The sequence below is a fragment of the Lates calcarifer genome, linkage group LG19, assembly GCF_001640805.2.
Source record: "Lates calcarifer isolate ASB-BC8 linkage group LG19, TLL_Latcal_v3, whole genome shotgun sequence".
Lineage (NCBI taxonomy): Eukaryota > Metazoa > Chordata > Actinopteri > Centropomidae > Lates > Lates calcarifer.
In genome coordinates, this window is record NC_066851.1 from 14,641,440 (window position 1) to 14,663,591 (window position 22,152).

General features: G+C 42.7%; 1 protein-coding gene and 1 long non-coding RNA gene across 4 annotated transcripts in view; one reads left to right on the forward strand and one right to left on the reverse strand.

The window, feature by feature from the left end:
- pacrg (PARK2 co-regulated) overlaps window positions 1–22,152 on the reverse strand; it is a 119,022-nt gene that overhangs the window by 75,956 nt on the left and 20,914 nt on the right. The window lies entirely within an intron of this gene.
- On the forward strand, window positions 8,499–18,635 carry LOC108874979 (uncharacterized). The gene is made up of 2 exons (XR_001959803.2): window positions 8,499–8,741; window positions 18,014–18,635. It is a non-coding gene; the product is annotated as an uncharacterized LOC108874979 (long non-coding RNA).

Genomic DNA, 22,152 nt, shown 5'->3' on the forward strand with positions numbered 1-22,152 from the left:
CGGGCTTCACTACTCAAACAATAATGACAAATATTGATGGTCAACCCCTTTAACAACTCTCCAATGAGCGGTTAGAAATTTTCTCTGCATCACAGATGAGTAATTGCAAGGTTTGAGCCAGATTTCCTGAAGCCTGAGGATAGGTAACTCACTTGTCTGCCAGTCGAGTTGTTTGATCTGCTAACTTTGATCATACAGAATGTAGGGTTGGGCAGTCCAATCTGACTGGATACCCCAGTGTGAAAAAGGCTCACTGTATGATTTCCTATACTGTTTTGCTTCCTCTCCTTTGCATTCTAATTTCTTAGCACAGTGACTTTGCCAAAGTAATTCTCTAAAACGCTGCTGCTGGTGCATTTAAAAGAAGTAAATACATAGCCAGTCTAAGCAGACAATATCCACTCAGTATCTTTGACAATTTTAACATAAAACACAGACTTTAACAATTGAGAACAACTGCACTCAGAGCTCATTTTAAGTTTCCTTTTTGGGCATGAAGACACAGAGGCAAACACAGAACGAGAGAGACAGAAGAAAGCAAATCAACCCCCTGTACCCACTTTTTGGTATCGTATCTGATCACTAGGGGAAAGAAGGGTTCTGAAGTGAAGCCTTTGGGCTAGAAAAATCCTACAGTCATTTCCATAATTCATATTTCAGCCAGCTTCCAGTAATGTTGGACACCAAAACAGAAATAATAGATTTCCTGGTCTTTCTTTAGTCATCACCTCCCATACAGAACCTGCAGACAATCCACCTACACACACACACACACACACACACACACACATGCGCGAGCACACACACATGTGGTGCTCTGGCCCCGACCAGCAGTATCAGAAGATAGTGGTAGCTCCAGGCCTCTAATTGGCCCCATTTCTCCTCCTCTTGTCTTTCTCTTTGTGCTCATGAAAGCACTGGCTATTCTGTCTAATACATGTTTCTGAAAAGGGTGGACATACTGTAGCCTGCACTTATCCAAATACAATAAAACTCTCCAAATGAAACCAAAGAGAAAAGACAAGGCCAGTGTCCTGAAAAGTCTGTGTGTGTGTATATGTACTTGTGACATGTATGTGTATGTGTGTGCGTGAGAGAGAGAAACTGACAGAATGGGGATGAGATGGAGAGCAGAGGCAGACAGCGAGTGTGTGCTGGCTGCAAACTGTGAGGCATGAAGGACGGCCATTGAAAGATCTGTCGCAGGCATCTCACAGACACACACACACACACACATAGATGGGGCTATGAGTGTGACAGGGCCACAGAAAGAACAGAGGCTCTTCAAAGCTGATTGTGGCATGCATCACTTAGAGCTAGTGCCTCCCAACCCACTGTCTTCGCCGGCCAATCAATTGGGCCCATTGTTGTGATGTATGTGACCAGAGGTTTATGGGTGTCCGTGTGCCGCAGTGTCTGGACTACTATAGCTCTGAAACTGTTACTGTTGATTATAAAAGACCACCGCCACACGCTCTCTCTCTGCCTCTCTCTCCCTTTATTCTTCCATCCACTGCAGAGCCAATTTGCTAATGGATGCAGCAACCTTGTGATTTATTGTTGTCAAAGATACGCTTCAAGTAAAATGCACTAAATGATTTAAGTTTGCAGGCAAAATTTACATTTGAAAGCCAGCCCACTCTGGAGAGCGCCTCACATCAAATATGCAAAGTTGATTATGTGGAGCATCTATTTAGTGGTTCTAAATCATTGTTCTAGCCCTCTCAGTGATATTAAACTCTGTACGGATTGTCTGTGGTTTGTGTCTATTCTTGGATTCAGTTTCTGAGATGGAAATTAAAAGAGCTACAAGGAAGACAGTACTGCAACAAAACCCAAAGCCTCCACTGTCTGGAAAGTTCAGTATTAAATCTGCCTAAAGGTTAAGGTAGTTTCACTGAATGGTACTGGAAATTTCCACTTGTGTTAAAGCACTGTGGGCTGTGTGCTGAGGGTAGAACAGGCTGCTTCGAATGTAACAGCCTGTATTCAGTATTCAGTGTAGACACCAGACAGACGGTCAGTTCTATCTCCACTCACTTGTATGGGCATGCCAGATCTATAACTGCCTCTATCTCTCTGGCCCTTTTTAACCCATGTCAGCACAGAGTTATTACAGAGACAGACCCATAGGAATGTCTTAGAGTTCCCCAGGGTGTCTGGCTGCTGCTGAACCAGCTGTGGCTCCTAGAGCTAAGTGACACTCTCCAAAAAACTAAAAAGCAGCCCATGGCTGCAGATGCATAATATTTCTCTCATATCTGTCAACTGTTTCACACGTTCCATCCTCTCTTTTTATTCTCCTGTCCCTGCTCTCTTCCTCCCTTGGCACACCTTCATACATTCAGCACCAACTAGTCATTAAAATTATATAAGTTTAGTTTGATTACAAATTTCATGTAACATGTCCATAACACTTCAATCCAAACTTGGCTCAAAATACTTAATTATATAAGTATTAACTATAACAGCGACACATAGCGCTGTAATGTGTGAATGGTTGTGGAGGCTCTATCCACCAGCACTCCCACTGAGACTTGGAACATCCAAATTTTGTTTTATGAAAACAAAATATAATTATATAATTACAACATTTGTTGGACGTGAAATCTACAAAGAGTCAACCTGAATTGTCTAAAAGTGTCTCTGACTGACACTGACCCTAACTCCTGTCACACTGGATAACATAAAAAAGAAAGCTTTCCAATAGCCTTATATTGATAACTTTGAATAACAGCAAAGTCATGAGTTGCACCCGTATGGCTGTGTCTGCATATGCATTAGTATACTGTGGATTAACCTGCGGTTTAAGACAGTGCAGAGACACACAGAAAAAGACATGTCAGAAGCCACTGGTCAGCCCTGAGGCTTCGCCGTGGGGTCTTCCCATCATCCCATCTTGTTCAGTGAAACCAGTGGACACGCATACAGTATACTCAATACATGACTCCATAACTGACTTAAACCCGTTGCTTTCACCACAGGGAGAACACAGCACTGTACTGGGGGAGAGGTCATTCTCCCTCTATGCCTCAGCACAGACCCAGGCACTTTTCAAATGTCATTAGTCATTAAAAACAATCTAATAGTGATCATATCAGCACTTGTGGATGAATCACAGCACATTTGACACTGAGAGCCCATTTCCATTCTGCACTGATGGATGTCAGGGACGCCATGCAGGCAACCTGAGGTGCAGCTTCACACTTGGCTGAACCTGCTTATCTGCTAACACGTATGTCGCTGCTGCATCTAAACCTAATATTGCTTAGAAACAAATAAAGGGAGGGAGAGAGCCGTATCCTGTGTGTTTGAGGCCTTAACACCAGATTCATTTATGGCATATTTGTAAGTTAAAGAAGCAAGGAGGCAAAGCACAGGTCAGTCAGACCTCAGTTGAATGCAGAATGTTCAGGGTTGCTGGTTTAGGGAGGTGGGAGCAAAGCCTCATGCTGACCTTTTCAGTTGGTGACGTAATGTTAGCTGTACACTTCATTCTCCCCCTCCACGGTGGAGGATTTCAAGTGACTCATGAGTATATAACATTTACTCTACCCCCACTTTCAAAATGCTGTTTTAATGCTGACATAGAGTCACACAGACCAAAAGGCAAAGCAAAACTGTTGGGGAGGAAAGCCAAGGCGAAAGCAACACATCACATATCTGATTTGTATTTGGCATTTAAATCCCACCCTGCTCTGCTCTGCTGTGCGTTACTGAGGCTGGGCCTGCATCTGTGATCAAACAGACAGATTGGACAACTGCCTCTCTTCCCTCTCCTTCACACCGAACCATGTTGAAAGGCTTCATTAAAGCTCAGGGCTGGAGATACAGTATCAGAAGTAATTTTCCATGCCTTTCCTTAGGAAAAAAGAGGATTCCATTGTTAGAAACAGAGGGAGAAAAGTCTGTCAGGGCCTTTAGATGAGATATAATACAGTGCTCCACCGCCCCTGTGCTGTAATCTATAGTGATGTGCTTGGGCTAATGGGAGTCTGACCTGCAAAAGAGCTCATTGGGACCCATGCAAAGAGGCAGAGTAGAGGAAGGGAGAAAAAGGAGGGGATGGCAGGAGGGCAAGAAAGAAAGACAGAGCAAGAGAGCGGGGAGGAGGAAGATAAAGAGAGAGAGATGGGGGAAAGAATTGGCTTGAAATTTTCTGACAATGAAACGTCTCCAGTAATTGTTCCTGCAGTGATAAATGGTGTCCCATTGTACGGTGGGTCTCCTTGTCCTTGGGAGTCAAAGAGATGAGGAGAGGGGAGGAGAGGGGAGCAGAGGAGGGAGGGGACGCAGAGATGGACTGGCAAAGCAGCATTTAACTTGGCTCCGGCTGAAAGCAGTCAACTTTTTGAAGGTGATGGTGTGTGTGTGTGTGTGTGTGTGTGTGTGTGTGTGTGTGTGTGTGTTGTGTGTGAAATGTGTGTACGTCTGTGTCTCAGCTCGTTTGTGTCTGTGCATCTATGCGGCGTATATGTCGAAGCATTTCTAGCGAAGTAAACCAGCAGGCAGCACAGTTGTGAGTGGGGCTCCTGCCCTTGGGGATGAGGCTGACAGAATAAAAACACATCATAACACTGCAGTAATATTCCCCTGACAACACGCTCAGAGCACTTTGTGCCCCAGAGACATTTTGTAGCAGCCATCCACGGGGAAGAACATTTGCCATGCAGTGACTTGTTCAGCAGACAGTTTTTTAGAGGCTTAATAATTTGAAGTGTGATTTCAGTTTTTGCTATAATAATTAACCTAATATAATAACAATTAAATAATAATAATTAGAATGAATTTGCCTTTTGTGATAGTTTATTTGAAAGATATTTCATCTTATCAGGCTTCCTACCTCCCATTCAATTCTAAACAGCATAAAAATAAATTCCAGCTGAGTCAGTCGCTGTGGACAAAGTTTTATACATATTTTAAAACACGTTGCATTCATCGCATTGTATTTTTTCAAACATTTCGGAACAGCGTGAACTAAGACAAGCTTCTCTAATTTTCTGCCTGCACCAAAATAAATGTTTAAACACCATCTAACATTCTCTGTGGTTACATTAGGAACCACACTCTGACACAAACCACTCAAGACAAACCAAATCAAGAAACTTGTGCCAGCTAGAATACACATGTATAAACATGTATAATTTTGCTAAATCACGCACAAAGTTGGTGCTTTCTCACCCCTGCTGGAAGTGCTTCATAATATTCAGATGGTGTTTACTTGAAATTACTGGCTATAAACAGAAATCACTGACATACAGCATTTAGTAAGTCATTAAGGTGACAATTTGAAAAGAAAATGAACAAAAACTAAAAGTAAGCTGGAACTTCCCTCAGAGGATTAGTCATTAGTTTGCTATACTCTAGACAGTAACGACAGTAAAGCAAGAAAGTCAAAAAAACAAGCTCTGAGCCACTGATTAAAAAAATGAAGAGAAGCATGGGAAAAAAATGCCAAATGTAACAAATGTATGACTATACATCAAGGTTTACATTACTTGCGCAAACAGTCTACACAGTGACAACTAGGAGAAATCAATAACAAACAATAACACCTACAAGTTAATTGATGCACAAAGTAAATCTGTTCCCAGATTTCCCACCCACATTGTAAAGATGATTGTACCAGTTACAAGAAAGGTGTTGGAACACTGGTGGAAATCGATTATTTTACACTATCCCTGTTATGAAACATTTACCCCTAGTCAGCTGTGTAAAAGCAGCTTAGTGCAGCTTCAATCCACAAGTGAACAAGCTGTTTCTAAAAAGTGCATTCAGCCCCAGAGAGTCCATACTAAGTCTGTGTTTCACTGATAAGCATGTAGGTTAATTGGCGTTCATGTCATTCATGTTAACTGGCATTTGTGTCATGTTGCAAAACAGAAAGGAGGAGAAAAAAAACTGACAGGTTTAGATATAGCATGGATAAGTAAAGTGGGAAATCAGGAAAGTGTTTGAGTTTCTTTATGGCAAAAAGAAATGAGTCCTGTGCACTGTGAGTAACATCTATCACCGTGGGCCCAAATAGGAACATGGGAAGAATGGCAGAGAGAAAGAAGTTGTTTCTCCAGAAAAAAAGGACATAAGGAAAGAGTAGAAGAAGCTGTTCATGCTCGGGGAAGGATTGTGAAGGCAAGAGCGGGAGGACACTGTAATGCTAAAAAGACTGCAGAGCCTGGAGTTACCCATGACACACATTAATCACTGAATGCCTCTCTACACTACTGCATACAAATGATGATGACATACCCCCCACTCCCACCCCCACCTCCACACACACACACACACACACCGCTATCTTACCTAAAGCTGTGACACAAACACAGGCTCAGGTGTCACATAAACCGCTCTCTTCTCTTCTCTTCCCTCCACTTCCTGTCTTTTAATCTTTCCACTTCCTATGTTTTCTGCATTATCTCATGCCCCCCACCCCTACCCACACACACACATTTATCTTATCCTGCTCCCACCCCCTCTCTATGGTCCCTGCTGGCCTTGAACAAGTGCATGCCAGGCAGAAAGCAGGTGGCTAAAAGAAAAAGGTTACGCTCATTATACAGATTAAACCTGTAAATACCCTGTCATTGGTGTAATCGATGTGCCACTTCATTGCAGTGACTTATTGATCAATCTCATCTCAGGGTCGTACACAGTGCATCGTTACGGCTTTGGTAGTAGTGGGGACTGTCTTTCTGTTCAGACCCTGGACCCTCCACAGATGCACTCTCTCACAGTCCCTCACCCTTATTGGCAGGGGACTCTAATATAAGGCTCACTTCTCCACTGCTCAGTCCCTTGGTGTAGCAGCAACATGTGGTAACTATGTAGCAACAGTACTATGCAGCTAGACACTTCTAAGCATTTATAGCCAAGTATTGCAACATCATAAATTCTACTGAGTTCAGTGGTAATTCAGTAGTCGGTGCCCTTCAACCGCTGTAGCACATTTCTTGAAAACAGCTTTGTTTGTTGATAGACACACAGTGAGTCAAAAGATGGCCCTTCAACAACCTTTCAACAAAGCCTTGTGCAAAGCTGCTTCATATTTTTTAAGATACTCTGGTAACAGACAAAACAGAAAAACAGAACAAGGGAGACCAACGACAATCCAATTCTTTTGATGGTGGCAATTAAAATCGATAAACATCTAAAATAGCACGTTTTCTTTATCTGTAATTGTTTTTACTGAGGCAGCTATGCTCAAGCCCCACAAATCTAACTCTCAATTAGAATAAAAAAAATTATGGTTTTGCTGCCTAAAGACACAAATAGTACCAGACTACTCATTCAGAGCCATGTGTTCTAAGCAGAATACGAGATTTTTAGAAATTAAAAGAAGAGTAGCTCCTGACTTGAGTCAAGAGGGAGAAAACCGCAAAATAACATAGAAAACACACATGGTTTCTAATTCCAGTCAAAAGGGAACAGAAAATATTTGTGTGAAAGCTCAACTGACATCCTAACACCTGTCCAATCTTATCTGAAAATGAACTACAGTGACTCCATTTTGCCTCACTGAAAGGAGATACATTTGGCTCCTTTGAAAGGAAACCCTTTACTGCAGGGAGGAAAGAAAGGCAGAGCAGCTGCCTCGCCTTGCATGACGCCTGCCTCTCCCAACCCACAGATCACACCAAACCATGGCTACAAAGGACATCAATTTCTGATTACAAATAACACAGCTCGTCTTTCCTCACATTGAGAGGAGCACTGCCCATACCACCCATTGCTCTTCTTTAGAACTGCTCTGTCCCTGCTGCACTGGTCTGATGGGGGAGGTATCAGGTGCACATTTGGATTGAAAAAATAATTGGTTTTGGTAAACGCATAGATGGAAGTGTGTGATCAGCCAAGTTTGGGAAGCAGAGTTTACATGCTTATCATGCTGCACAGCTGCACACTGCAGGGTTTCTTTGTTTTATGGCGCCTCGCTAAGAAGAGCTTTGATTGCTAGCGAGGTAGATTACTTTGTTTTAAACCACTGTTGGAAAAAAGCGCTGGATACATGGAGCATTGTGAATTACACAACACCCAAGCAGGCCTGTTTCAAAATGAATTGTTATCTAGCCTCTGGACCACATCTTTCTATGCCCCTCTTTCAGGACGGTCACAGGACAATGTGGAAATAGAAGCCTAAACATACTGTTGCCTCAGGGAGCTATGGTAACAAGAGGTTATGGCATGGGGCAAAAATGTCTGGAATTTCTCATATGTCGCTAAGGGGCAAATCTCTCATGTTAGGCAGCTTTCATTTCAACACAGCACACCCTTCAAGAGGCACAATACACCACAGGTCTACAAAAAGTCAGCAGAGCCCCACATTACTGAGAAATGCGTCACTTGTAAATAGTGAGCATTTGAAGACCATGAGCACTGCCCTGCGGTATTTGCCACAAGGGTGAGAGTGTGCTAGTCTGGCTTGTCGCTACCAGGAGTAAGCTCCTACAGTATAAGGAGCCATATTAAAGTCTCCATCATTCACCATTTTTTTTCCTCACCTTCAGTTATGGATGAAAACAGATGACTGGGAAATTGCACCCTGTCTGACAAATGGCAGGATGGCATCGCTCCATGGGCTGCCACCGCAACTGCTGCTACTGAAGGAAAGGACGGGAACAAATCGCCTCCCGCTGCTCCAATTACTGAGCACGCTCATCTCACAGAGGGACTGCAGTCAACTCCATGGGAGTGGGATGGAAAAACACTGGCTTGCGAGAGGGCACATGATGATGGGGTCAAGGGTAAGATGACATCTCATTCCAATCAGCTAACACCATTAATTTGTTATTTCATGAAAGTGGCAGTCCATCAGACAGGTGACCAGTGCGGTTAGGACATTGCTGCATAATTCAAACAGTTAACTGGTAATATAGTATGAAACCACTTTACATAAAAAAGTCTGTCATGGAAGTGGTAAATATTCTATTCTAGTGTTGGAGAAAGAGGAGAGCCAAGGATTTTCTGTCCAGTTAGGATGTGATATACTTGAGCTCTGCAATGAGGTTTGGCTATTCAATATTAGCTTTAAGTGCTCCTTAGGGGAATGAGGGAGTTACTAAGTTTTAAAAATAAAATCGGGGTAAAGCAGGGAGGGGCAGTGGGGGCTCTTTGTTAGATTTAAATGCTGCACTATGTTCTGTGTGACAGGCTGGTGGTAATTTATTGCCACAGCCATTACGGTTATTAGAAAACTCACTCAGGAAGACAAATGGCAGCCTGGCTGGTCGTTGGTCTTTCGTCAGGACTGACAAGGGAGAGGCGGCACTCTTGGCTATTGACATTTTCACACCTAAAGCCAAGCTCTGCCAGCTGTATTGCAATTCGAACCCCAACTTAATGGCAATGAGCTAAATCATCCCCGGCCTTGGCGTACAACTTTTCTTTATAAGAGGAGGAGTATTCTGGTAGTCAGCAACAAGGTCCAGCATTTTGAAATGGCTGTTTCATGGGCAGATTTTTTTCCCCCAGACTGACAGATTAAAATGAATCTTGCCATAAATAACTTCTATCACAAAGAGCCATTAGGACGAGACCGTTAGGAGTGTCTAAATGGAAGCCATTTCTTCTCTTTGACTGAGAGCATAGAGCAAAGAATGGAGGAGAGGGAGGAGATTTGAGACGAAGGCACTGTGTTCCAATGTGGTTTTTCAATTTCAACATTTCTGAGGCCTGTGAGTCATATTTCACTCAGTGGCCCAGAAAGAATGACAAATGGTTTCAGTTGTTTTGCAGCGATTGAAAGTGAAAGGTGACATGGCTATCAGTGAGGGCTTTGGCCCCACAATAACACCTTGTCTGGTAGCACCAAATACGGTGATAAAAACAAAGGTTGAGGAAAAACAAAACTAAAAGTTTAAAGGCCCACAGATGTTGTTCATCGCTCCCCATTACATGTAGTTGTTGGGTAGAATGAACAATTTTATTCTTTGATCCGAAGGAGGAAAAAAAACGCTTTGACCTGGTCATGACATCCAAAAATTGTAAATGTTCTTCAAAACAACCAATTAGCCTATTGTATTGTGTATTACGTGATGTGCAAGTTAAAATTACAGTGTGAGGATGGTGCCATTTGCTTGTCGGATCATCATAAGAGGTGTGTTATGTGCAAGTGGAGATTCTAGAATAAAAGCTGCACTAAAAGAAACATTAAGAGATCACTTAAATTAGATTAGATTCATCCTGTAGGGACCCTGATTATGCACAGTATGCTATGTGGAAATACAGGGTTTAGTCCGGCCATAGGGAAATTTTGACCTGTTATTGATGCCAGACAAAAGTTCATGGGGTCATCAAAAACAAATCCCTCTCTGAAACCACGCTGCAGTGGAATCTGGAAAGCAGCTTCCAAGACTTCCTGCTTGGGTGGAAAAAGTGTTGAACAAACAGACTGAAGGACAAAAAGACAGAGTGAATGACAGAAAGATCAACATTGAGAAAGGAGTGTAGTTATGTAATTGTGGGGGATTTTTTTGTCTAGACTAACTAAGATTGACCTCCCTTGGTCCATCTGCTTACTAGGGCAAAAACTCTGGTTGGCTAGGGACAGCAGTCCAAAGAAATCACTCAGTTAGACATTAAGTGCCATTTCATGTCAAATAAGCATACTCCTTCATTTCAAGAAAACACTATATTTTATTTTAAAGCAGATACTCCAGGATGAGACAAAAATAACCAATATGCAGTGTATATGGTGGCGTAATGTATATGAGTAAATATGGAGATGGGCTGCATGAGTAACACACAGTAATTGTAAAGCGTGGTACTCTTACACTGACATGTATTCCTGAGAGGCCACGGGGTGTTGAGTAGCAGTGTGTTGAATTGCTAATGGAATGTCATGTGAAGGCGAATGCTGGATACACAAGGGTAATGGCGATGATGACACTGCGCCAATAGCTTCCACAACAATGTAGTTTGTGGCATGTTTGTGCGTTTGTTGAGGGAAAGGGTAATGTACAGCGCAGAGGCTGGTTCTATTACCTTGTGTACAGGAAGCAGCAAGCCAACTGCATTGTACCAGAAAAAAAAATTATGACATTTCAAACAGCCAGACTCCCACCGTTGACTTGTAGCTCATAACAACACAGAGGCTTTCCTGGTCACAACCTGATTTAATTCTGTCTTTACAACGCATGGTAAGAATAGAGGTAGGCCTACATATTGTGACATGTACATTCACCATGCTAGGCCTTTATTGAAGATATGTATTGGTTTAGTGAAGGCCAAGGTTCAGGGCAGACTGAGGTTAACTGCCATTCCCTGACAGCCCCAGATGAGAAAGTGATGTGCACAGTGGGAGGTCACTGTGTGTCAGTCCGCCAGCTAACACTGGCTCATTGGGAACCCGGCACGCTCCATTTAACTTCACAGGGCATCCATATTCTGTGTGTCTCACTCTCTCTCTCTCTTCTCTCTCTCTCTCTCTCTCTCTCTCTCACACACACACACACACACACACACAGAGGCCTTTGCTCTTCCAGCCTCTCCTGCATGGCCTAGCAGGGCTCCCTGCCTCCCATAGCCTTCCTAGGAAGCCAGAGTCACTCTGCCTCATTAGGGTAATTGAGACAGGTCCTCCCGAGACTAAAGAGCTGCTGAATTGCTACCCACTCGCGCATTTAAAAGACCACTTAATCAAGCCCTTGTGTGTCTATGTTTTATTCTCTCTCTTTCTCATCATTCCCCTCCTCTTTTTTGTCATACTTTTCTTTCATTCCTTTTTTAACTCCATCTGTCTGTGTCAGGTCATTGAGTGGGATACAGTGAAGTGTCTGTGTGCTGCTAATTGCCAGTAAGGAAATGATCTGGGGGTTTTCTGTCTCTAGACTACAGTCCCTGATGCTGAGAAAGCCTCTGGTCCGTGGACGTGTGAATGGGTGACAGCGAAGAAAAAAAAAATGCTGATCTGTGGGATGTTGGGAGAGAAAGAAGGGAGGAGGGGGTAGAGATTGAGTGAGGGAGGAGAGGAAAATCCACCACCTCAGCGATTCCGGGGCCCCGGCTGCTCTGAGCTGACAAAGACACCCAGATTGCGGCCAGAGGTTGTCTCAGCGAGGCGAGGTGAGCCAGAGCACCCCGTCATGTAACGAGTCAGATTTAGCAATACTGCTGGGTCAAGTCAGACCAAAATTGAAGTTGGAGTCACAGGCTGGCACCACGCTGCTCGCTTCCTCTATTGCCCATCCATCTGAACACAAATTACAGAACCTTCCTCCCCACACCGAGAAATATAGACTAGCGCATGCACTTTATTTACACACACATTTCATAAGAAAAGTGACTGTCCTAAAGATGCTGGAGGATGGATGGATGTATTGCATAGTATTTCTCTCAAGACGTTATACAAGCCTGTGGCCCAAGTAGATGAGGACAAAACTGAGGTGCTGTTTATCTGCTCCCATGAAATAAGGCTATGATAACGCAGCGTGTTCAACAAACTACCTGGCACAAAACAGGGAAAAGGGGGGGAGAGCATCACCACAGAGACCCCTCTCTTTAATCATGCCCTATTTCTTTCTCTATTTCTGTCTCTCTCTCTCTTTTGCTGTAACACTTGCTGCTTTTTTTTTTAACAACCATTCTCTTTTTCTTTCCATTTTTCTTATTTCCCCCAGCCCCACGCATACACCTTCCTCCCTTCCTTCTGTCTTATCAGTGACAGGCTGGAAACAGAAACGAGATAAGGAAACGCCAAAGCCAATACAAGGTGTGGTGGTCGAACACCCAAGCAGATTAGTCATTGACACATTTGTCAGTTAACAATGGCAAACGTGCAGCTCAAACTGGTAAATGGGAACAGAAACAATGAGATGAATTTTCCCCTCATAATGCATTATGGGCCCTGCAGCTAGATCCAGTCACATACGGTTTGTCCCCGAGGTTTGGCAGGACAGATTACTAAAATGGAGCTGCTACTGCATACCTTAATCAGTTCCTTGTCACTCAATCACTCAGACAGACAGACATGCACACATTTACACACATACATACAAATTCATACACACCAGGTTCTGCTTCATCACTCCCCTGCTTTCCCTGTCTAGAAAGGTGAGGCGTTAATGCTCATGGGTACCAACAGTTTTTGTGTACTCATTCTACGCATGATATCAGATTTATCACTTTCTATAAATTCCAACTTAGTTGTCAACCATGCCAGTGTAACGGATGGACTGACTGTCAGCTTTGGTGCTTAACATTCAATCCAGTGTAGTTTTAGACACAAGACAATCCAACATTTTCAGTTATAGCTTTACAAGTTATAGCTTTCTTGCTCTAAGTTTTCTAAGCCAAAATTATTTGCTCTTAATGACATTATGTTTTATTCAGTCTGGACTCATTATGAACTGTTGTGTTTTAGTATCATAATTTCTAACTGAAGTGACTATGTTGGGTAAATGCTCTGCTATGCTGCAACTGTTTGAATAAACAATAAAACAATTTGCTTGCTTATTTGGTTGAGTCTCATCTGTAGCTAACAGACTTGCACCCACAGCATCACCATCAGGGGATGATGTGTTTCAGAGAGAGCTCACTAATAATTGCTGCTATTTTGTCATCTATGGACATTGAAGTATTCTGCAACCCTTCTGTGGCAATCATGTCTGTCAGTGTGCTGCAATTTGTGGCTTTTTTTTCCTAGGGTTAAGCAATTTTTTCACCTCTGCCACAGCTCTTATTATAGGTGAAACAGTGCTCACAGCATTCATCAACTGGCCCCCATGCTGTTTGTTTTTCCCCTTTGGAAATGCCATGTGTAAAGGTGCTAATTAAAACATTTTGGTTAGCTGAACCTCATTTAGCTGAACATCAGTGCAGGGATTAAAGCAAAAACAAAAAAAAAGTAAAAAAAAAAAAAAAAAAAAAAAAAAAAAAACAAACATTCAGACTGAGGTGTGGGGGCTCGGGTCAGGTTGGTGAGGGTTGATTACATAGACTCACTTCTACTGCCATGCTGCCTTAGTCTACAGTGTTAAAATGCATTATCTACTTTGGCTGTGGTAGAGAACTTTAATCCCTAAAACTGTCTGTTGCCTCTTGCTCACTGTTTTCACTAGCAGTCCAGGTCTGGTACAGAATAGTAAATAGCAGGGCGTGGGTGAAAAAACTGATTCAGGTTAAGAATCTCAATTCTTATCATCTAGAATTCTGAATTAGTCCACAACTGTTAAAAATGACTTTTTGTAATAATGTTAGTGGAGCGAAGCACCAAACTAACAAACACTAACCAGCTGACCAACTCACAAAATTTCAACCAACTCTGGTGTGGCAAAGGAAATAACTCAGACCACAGACTGTTTCATTTATAAGTAGAGAGGCTGTTCCCCACTGCTGGAGATAGACCACCTTACTTCAGAACATACACAAACACAGCAGCATCTGTTTTTTATAAAAACATTAGACCAATGTCAACATTGACTCTGATTTCATTATTTCCATACAGGAAGAAAATTTAAGGATGTTTCCAGATAATTATAGTTAATTCAAAGAATAGCTGCAAAATCTCAAACAACTTTCTCTGCTTTTGTCTATTAGTCAGACAATGACCTTCATCAAGACCAGTTGGCTTAACAATTATGTTTAATTTGCAGCTCAGTGGGCAAATAACTCAATGATTTAATTCGAATTGTGACATCAAAAATAGGAATCAGACTGAATTGTGAGACTATCAAAGATTGACACCACAAAGCTGAAAGCTGTAAAATGTCTTCAAATGATCTCCCGTAACCTAGATTACGTTCCTACAGCTCAGAGGGAAGCTGTTTCTGTTTCTGCAGAAAAAGCCAGACTTTTGTCACAGTGAAATGTAAATGTAAATTCAAAGGTAAATTCTTTATCGAGTCAGTTGCCAAGGTACTGTGTTCCTTGCAATATTAAAACTAGTCATGCTAGAAATGCAAATTTCTGTCATCTATATCTCTAAACTGCAGGAAAAACATTTCCTCTATATATTGCTAAATAAACCAAGGTCAGGAACATTTGAACATCTTGCAGTGTATGACATGAGAGTTGTAGCTTTTAACTGAAAAGAAACAGCAAATCAGTGTAAAACATAATCACCTGCATACTGCTGTGTTTTAAACATCCTTAGTGATGTGTCGGGGTGTCAGGAATTAATCACACTGATGAATAGATGATGAACCAGTTACATGAATTTCTGCTGTTGAAGAATGATATTCGTAAAATTAAATAATGAAAAATAATAATAATAGCCATTGATATATCTGTTTAATGTCTAAAACAATGCAAAACTAAGGTGACAGCTGAGATAGTACTAATTGTCTCTATGATTAGACAGATGTGGACTTAGAATGTAATGATCTGAGAAAAGGTGACTGATTACTGACAAGCTAATCAAGTATTTCTGACAGGCAAGACAACTTGGATATTGGAAAATATTTACGAGGTCACTGCTATCCCCACCCTTAGCGACCTCATGAGTCAATTTCCAAATACATGAAAGTTATGTGAACTGCACCGGAAAGATTAAAAATGTATTTGTAGATGATCCTGTTCAGATGTAGAAGCAGGTGGGATTTATTATTGTTTACTGCTTACAGGTGTGTGTACACATTATCATTAATACCAACTACCTTGTGTGTACAGGCAGCTCATATACCTTGATTTTGTTCCATGCCCGCTTTGATAAATTTATAGCCCCCTGGACTTTAGTGGCCTCTCTTTCCCAACAGCCCACCAGAGACAAACACTACAAGTGTATTCTAGTCAGCCACCTGCCACTTTAAATGGCGCTTCAATCAAGTGAATGGCCATGAGTCCTCTACTCCCTTAAAATGTTGCCATTTAGAATTATTGCTTCTGTAAGAGGTCAAGAGGAGAGCATGGAGCATGACACTGTTCAAATGTATCTTCCAAGCTTTCTTGTTTTTTTAACCCAATATAATACTGTTTTATTAGAATTATATTTAAGAGCATGAAGGAAAATAAAAGTCCTTTACATTGCAAGAACTGAAGATTTCTTGCCTCAGTTCCACAAAGTTTTCGTTTTTCTCTCCGACAGCTCCCACTGGCTCAATTAACTATTGATCAGATTTGTGGAACCGAATGTAAATAATTAACAAAAGTGAAGATAGCATCTGCAGCTCTGCAAACAACTTCAATACAGAGGCCTCTGTGTCTCTGATCAATAGGGCATGGAAGGCATGCACAGCAGCCACTCTGAGGACCTCTGCAAGGTGGCCGCAGAAACAGAGAAAATCACATTTTTATCAGACATCGCGGCTGTGTCAGCAAAAAAGATCAACACCACAGTAGTAATCAAGCAGCAGCTGTTTTATTGTAGATACCAGAGTTGGGAAAACTATCTCCCTTTGACATTTAGACGTAATCTAATTAATTCTCTGACGTGGCATAATAGCAGGTAAATGAAAACTGAAATTGTTGTTGTTGAAGCGCTGAGGTGCAGTTGGACTTTTTAATACAGAAAATCCACTGAGAGTGATGTGCTCAATGAAAATCTGTCATCCTGTAACCAGCTCTGAGGGAAGTGATAGCCTGATTGTGTCCAACAAAGCCTGTGTAAGTAAAGATGTAACATACTGAAGAAAGAAAAGCATAAAGCTCTGTGGAGAAGTACTATATGGCACAATTGAGAGAAGGCCTCCAGGTAACCCTATTTGAATATGAATGCCTCCCATGATCCACATCAAGGGCACTGACAGGGGCACCTCTATCTACAACTACCTCCAGCGCATGTAGTCGTGTGTCTGCATATTTGTGTGCGTGTGTGCGGGTGCACAACTGATCACTCTGTGCAGCCATCAGCCACCGCATTATTCCAAGGTACTTTGTACAGTGCATTAATCACAGGGACCCTTGAGCGCTTCCACGGATCCAAATATTCCGACCTTGAGGTTACAAGAAAGACATTAGTCCTGATCCATTCAAAGTATTGGAGACAGGGAGGGGAGCAGAGGGAGGGGGCAGAAAAGCTTTCAAGGTAATGAAATTCTGCCATAATTTAAAGGAAAAGACTTGTGGGGACAAGCCTGAGCCTGAGTAAGAAAAAAAAGATTAAATTGGATTTTTTTTTCTTTTTCCCCTTTATTTTAAATTAGGCTTAAGTGCATGTGGGGGGCAGTTTTTCTTTCTCTTTTTTTTCCAACAAAAGCATGATAACAGCATTAACGTCCAGAATGAATCGAATCATTTCCAAACCAATTAACCTTTGACAGAATGGATGAGTGGACAGGAATGAGAATGGTGCATAGGGAGGAGAGAGAGAAGAGAAGAGAAGAGAGAGAGACAGAGAGAGGGGTGGGAGGAGGAGAGCGGACAGTAGTGTGCAGAAACAAGGGTCTGGCTGGCAGGGGCCTTGTAATGAAGGGGTGTACTGGAGCTCCAAGAGATAGTCCAATCAGACCAACACAGACATGTTGGTCATCAATCTTAGTGGCGAAATGTTGGCTGAACATGCAGCAGACCTGTGTTGTACACATCTCCTATAACAATGGGGGGTATTAATGAAAAAAATAAATAGAAGTGGGCACTCAGAGGTAAACTGGCACAGGATGCAGGGAAAAGGAAATGCTAAGGAACAGAGAGAACACCAGCCCACTCAATCTCACCTCCTTCGTCCTCTTTGTGTCTGTCCTGTCCACCCTGACTGATAATGGAAGGGGTCTGCAGTTAACCCCACTTATTCTTTATGCTGGCTCTCACTCCCTCTCTCCCTCTATTTCTATTCCTCACTGGCTCACACACAGCTGCAGCCGGTCCATTAAGTTAATTAAAGGCTCCATTTTGAGCTGGAGCCCGCTAGCAAATACGAGTGCCAATCAATAGATCTCTAGCTTATTTTGTGGGAGGGAGGCGTGACAGCACTGGTGCTGCATTCGGGGACATGATTTGTAGCCTTGGCAGACAAGCCATGTCCCTCTCTGTCTTGTCCTCTGTCTCTGTCTAATTTGGTAGCCACCCTGCCCCTTCCACGATCTCCTTCCCTCTCTTCACTGTGATGTCATCTATCACTTTACTCTCCCTTCTTTACCCCCAGCTATCCACTGTTGTTCCCATCTGCCTACCAGGAGTCACGGACCCACGTTTCCCTTCGAGAGTGTGTGTGCATTTGTTTTAGTCACCATCTGCACAGAGAAGCCAGCTGTGTGGAGGCTACAGCTGGGGTTGGAGGCGTGGGAGGCTGTGGTGGGCAGTAGCAGAGCTCAGATCGACGGGGTGTCCAGGGGACGGTGTGAGCTCAGGGACGAAGAGAGGAAGTAACAGCAGGACAGACGGAGAGGGCCTCATGACGGGAGACTGCACAGCGTTCCAAACATCACAACACAGAATGAGAAGCTCATTGTTCATGTCTGCAGCCATGTCTAAAAGTGTCAATGTAAGCTGTGGCATGCTGGTTTGAGGGGAGATGATCTTGGGTAGCTGCCGGTTGCCTGTCACAGCGATGTTTGTAAGCTGCACAGATAAAGATCACCATTGCTAGAAATCAGGATCTTGAGAACATTCATATCATTCAGATCATTTATAGCCCCATATAGGAGCGAGTCACTTTGTTCCATACCTATAGACTGAACCATAGATGTTAAGACTTTTATATCGAGTCGCATTGTCATCTTCAGAAATAAAAACTTCTCCAGTGATCTATTTTTTCCAAAAATCAATTTTTTTGCTACTGTCTCATGCCACAGCAAGAGTGGAAGAGCCACAGGCTAAACAACCATCATCAGTTTCATGTAGCGTTCGTCTGCTATGAATAATGGCTGAGGGCGGCAGGCGGTGCAGCGGTTCAAGATCCGCAGACAAGCTCTCTCTGCTGGATGCCTCCGTTCCAACAGTCCCTCCATTCCTGCAGTCACACCAGCAGCATGGCAGTGGCGCAGCTCATCGGGCTTCTTCCCAGCAGTCATTCGACAATTCTCTCCCTCCAGGGAGGCAGCCCTGTACGAGCCTTGATGGTTAGCCAGTGTTGTTTGTTGAAGGCCTTTTCCCTCCACCTCCTTCCTCTACTCCTACTCTTTTTCTTCTCATCTCTCATTTTCAGCAAGAAACCCTGGTGCTTTTTCCACTTCTCTAATCTAAACTCCCTCTTTCTCTCTTCTCTCTCCTCTCAGAGAAAGCCCAGGGGGGCTTGTTCATATTCTCTCCTCTTATTGTGTTTCATCTTTTTCCTTATGACACAGAACTATCCCCCCAGAGTATCCAGCTTTCAGCCAGGGAGCGGGAGAAAACGCATGGTTAACCCCATTTTATTCTGTCTATTCAAAGGTTCCCCGACAAAGCTCTAGTGCTCACAGCAGATAAGAAATCATTCACACAGAGCAGAAGAGAAGGTATGGTATGCATTCAACAGAAGTAGAAGAGAAGGTCATTTTCTGCAAGAGTGTGGCGTTCGAAAGGAGCAGTGCATCTCCAAGCAATATGTTGCACCATATTGTGCAGCTTACAAAACAATGGAGGAGCTCACTTACCGAGTCATTTCAATGAAATAGATGTTGTGAAAGTGCTGTACTTTGGCTACAGTATCTCATCTTAGATGGGTTACTTTAAGCTTTCTCATTTCTGAACAGAAGGGGATAATATTAGCACAATGTTACAGTAAGCTCCTGTCAATCATGTACTGTCTATGATATTATAACAAATTATATTTAGATATGAGACAACGCAGCCATTATTGTGCCATAGGCCATTGCCGTAAAGTCCTCCACACTGCTGGTCCATTTGCATACTGTATGACAACTTACTGTTAAATAAATGACAAATTTGTCAAGAGTGGCACTCAACAAAATGGTAAAGCAAAATGATGTACCCGTGCCATGTAATATAGCTGTCAAAAGAGGGGGTTATCAACCATAAGGTATAACACATAAAAATGTAAATGGTTAGATTGGGTGGGGTGGGGGCTAAGGCTCCTCTCCATTGCTGTTTCTGCAATGACCTCATCACGCTTTCATCCCACTCTTTTACTCTTGCTTGGTTTCATTCTCTGTCTCTCTATCTTTCACTTTCTTGTATCAAGCACACACTCCCACTGTGTTTCTCAAGCACATGCTCCCTCATCCTCGGTCACCCTAACCACCTCATTTCTCCAGCCCTCCCTCCTCTCCAACTCTCACTCTGTGCGTAATTCAATCATCCCAAGGAGATGGATATCCGTCCCCTAGGAGCGCTTACGCTCTCCATTTCCTAAAGCGCTTGATCAGATTAATTGATTGTCCCCCCTCATCTCTGCGCCCCTTCTACCGACGGAGGCTGGGGTGGTGGCGGATGGTGTGCAGAAATCAGGTTTGCATTGATATTTTTATAAAATGGCTTTTTCCTTCTGCCCCCAGACAGACTCCTTAAAAGGACAAAGGGGAATAGATAAAGTACATGAGCCAGGAGGGGGGGGGGTTGTTGGGTGACATGGAAGGGTGGAAGCCTGCAGAAACAGACAGACAGGATTTATAAAGAGGACAAAACAACAACCTGGAGCATACAGGAGCTGAACAGCAGATCAAGCGACAAGATAAAACAGATAGGCGATCAATGAAATAAAATAAACAAGGCTGTTTAGGGGGTGTATAGTACATGTGTGGTTAGTGTGTGTGCGTGCATCTGTGTACCATGATGTTTGGCTGCAAGCCTGCAGAGCACCGCAGAGGGTAGAGATTGGAGAGTCGACCAAGCCCCACAGGGAACGCAGGAAGACCTCAACTCATCCATTATAACTGAGAGCCAAGCGGCTGCCATGTCTCCTGATTGCTGAGTCCCTGCGGAGCTCCCTCTCTCTCTCTCTCTAACTCTCTCACTCTCTCTGTCCCTCTCTCTCTCTCTCTCCTCTCTCTCTATCTCTCTCTTTTTGGCGCTGGGGATCGCAGTAGATTTCGGTGCTGTTCCAGGCCTTTGGCTTCTACGTTGAGGCAGGGTCCAAATACACACACAAACATACACACACTCATGCGCACACACACGCAAGCAGACAAATACACAGAGGATAGGAACTCACTCGTCTCCCTCTCTTATCTATCTGCCGCACATGTTCCCCATACGTGTAAAGCTTTTACCTGAGCGCGCCATTACAGCTGAGGCTTTTACCTCTGGAGAGCCAAATTACCTTTCAGATACAACCTTCCCTTTTTCAACTTGCCCTTGACATTTAGTTCACTTGCATTTCCCCATATAGACTCAAACACATGCTATAAAATCACTTACATACACCGGCATGTGAGCACCTGCGCAGACACACATGCACGCACAACAATTCACTAAGTTGCATGTCTCCAGCCTCATAATTTTTTATCAGTCAGGCCTCATGCATTTTCTACACATTCCTATTGTTCTAAAATATCCTCTATGTCCAACAGATACTATATGTTTACTTACAGGATCATACTGTAACTACAGAGTAGAGCATATTCTTTTAAGCTGCAAAGTGTTTCATACTTGGCAACATTTGTTTTAATAAGAAAGAAGAAGAATCGTGCTATTAATAGGGAAACATTCATCCAATAACACTAGCCCAAGCTCTCTACAAATATAAAAATACTCCTCCACCAGCACTAATGCATCCAAACACAAGATGTTGAAACAACAAAATATGATTAGAGCTGCACAAATAATTGTAGATAATTAGAAATTGATGTTTTCTGTTTTCACAATTAATCATGTCCTTTACTAAAACCCCTATGTGCAATATTTTTGATATTATCATTGATTTAAATTACTACCTGTTAAATTAATTGGTTGGTATCTGCTGATCCCACTGAGAATCAACACCATACTTTGCAGTTGTCTGCAAGACTGCTCACACTAGCCGACTATACACCCAATGTTAAAAGGTGGAGCTCTTCGTTTCTTGAAAGCCAAACAAACCACCTTACATTTCACAGGGAGAAATAAAGAGGATCAAAAATTATTTTTGCTTTGTTTCTGCTGAGTGTGTTAATAAGATGCATATCAAAGCCTGGTGATACAAGCTAGAGTCAACTCTGTCTTCCAGCAGTCAAAGCTCACTTTTAAAGCTTCAAAGTGTAATTTAACAGCTGCAAAATCACTTTATTGACCCTCAGTGTCTCTGGATTTGGTTGGTAGCTATGCCTGCAACAGTGTATAGTTCTGACAACATCCAATAGTGATGTCAAGTTTGATCAGTCCAAAGTGCAAAGGACATAGAACTTTTAAGCTGGGAAACAATACTTG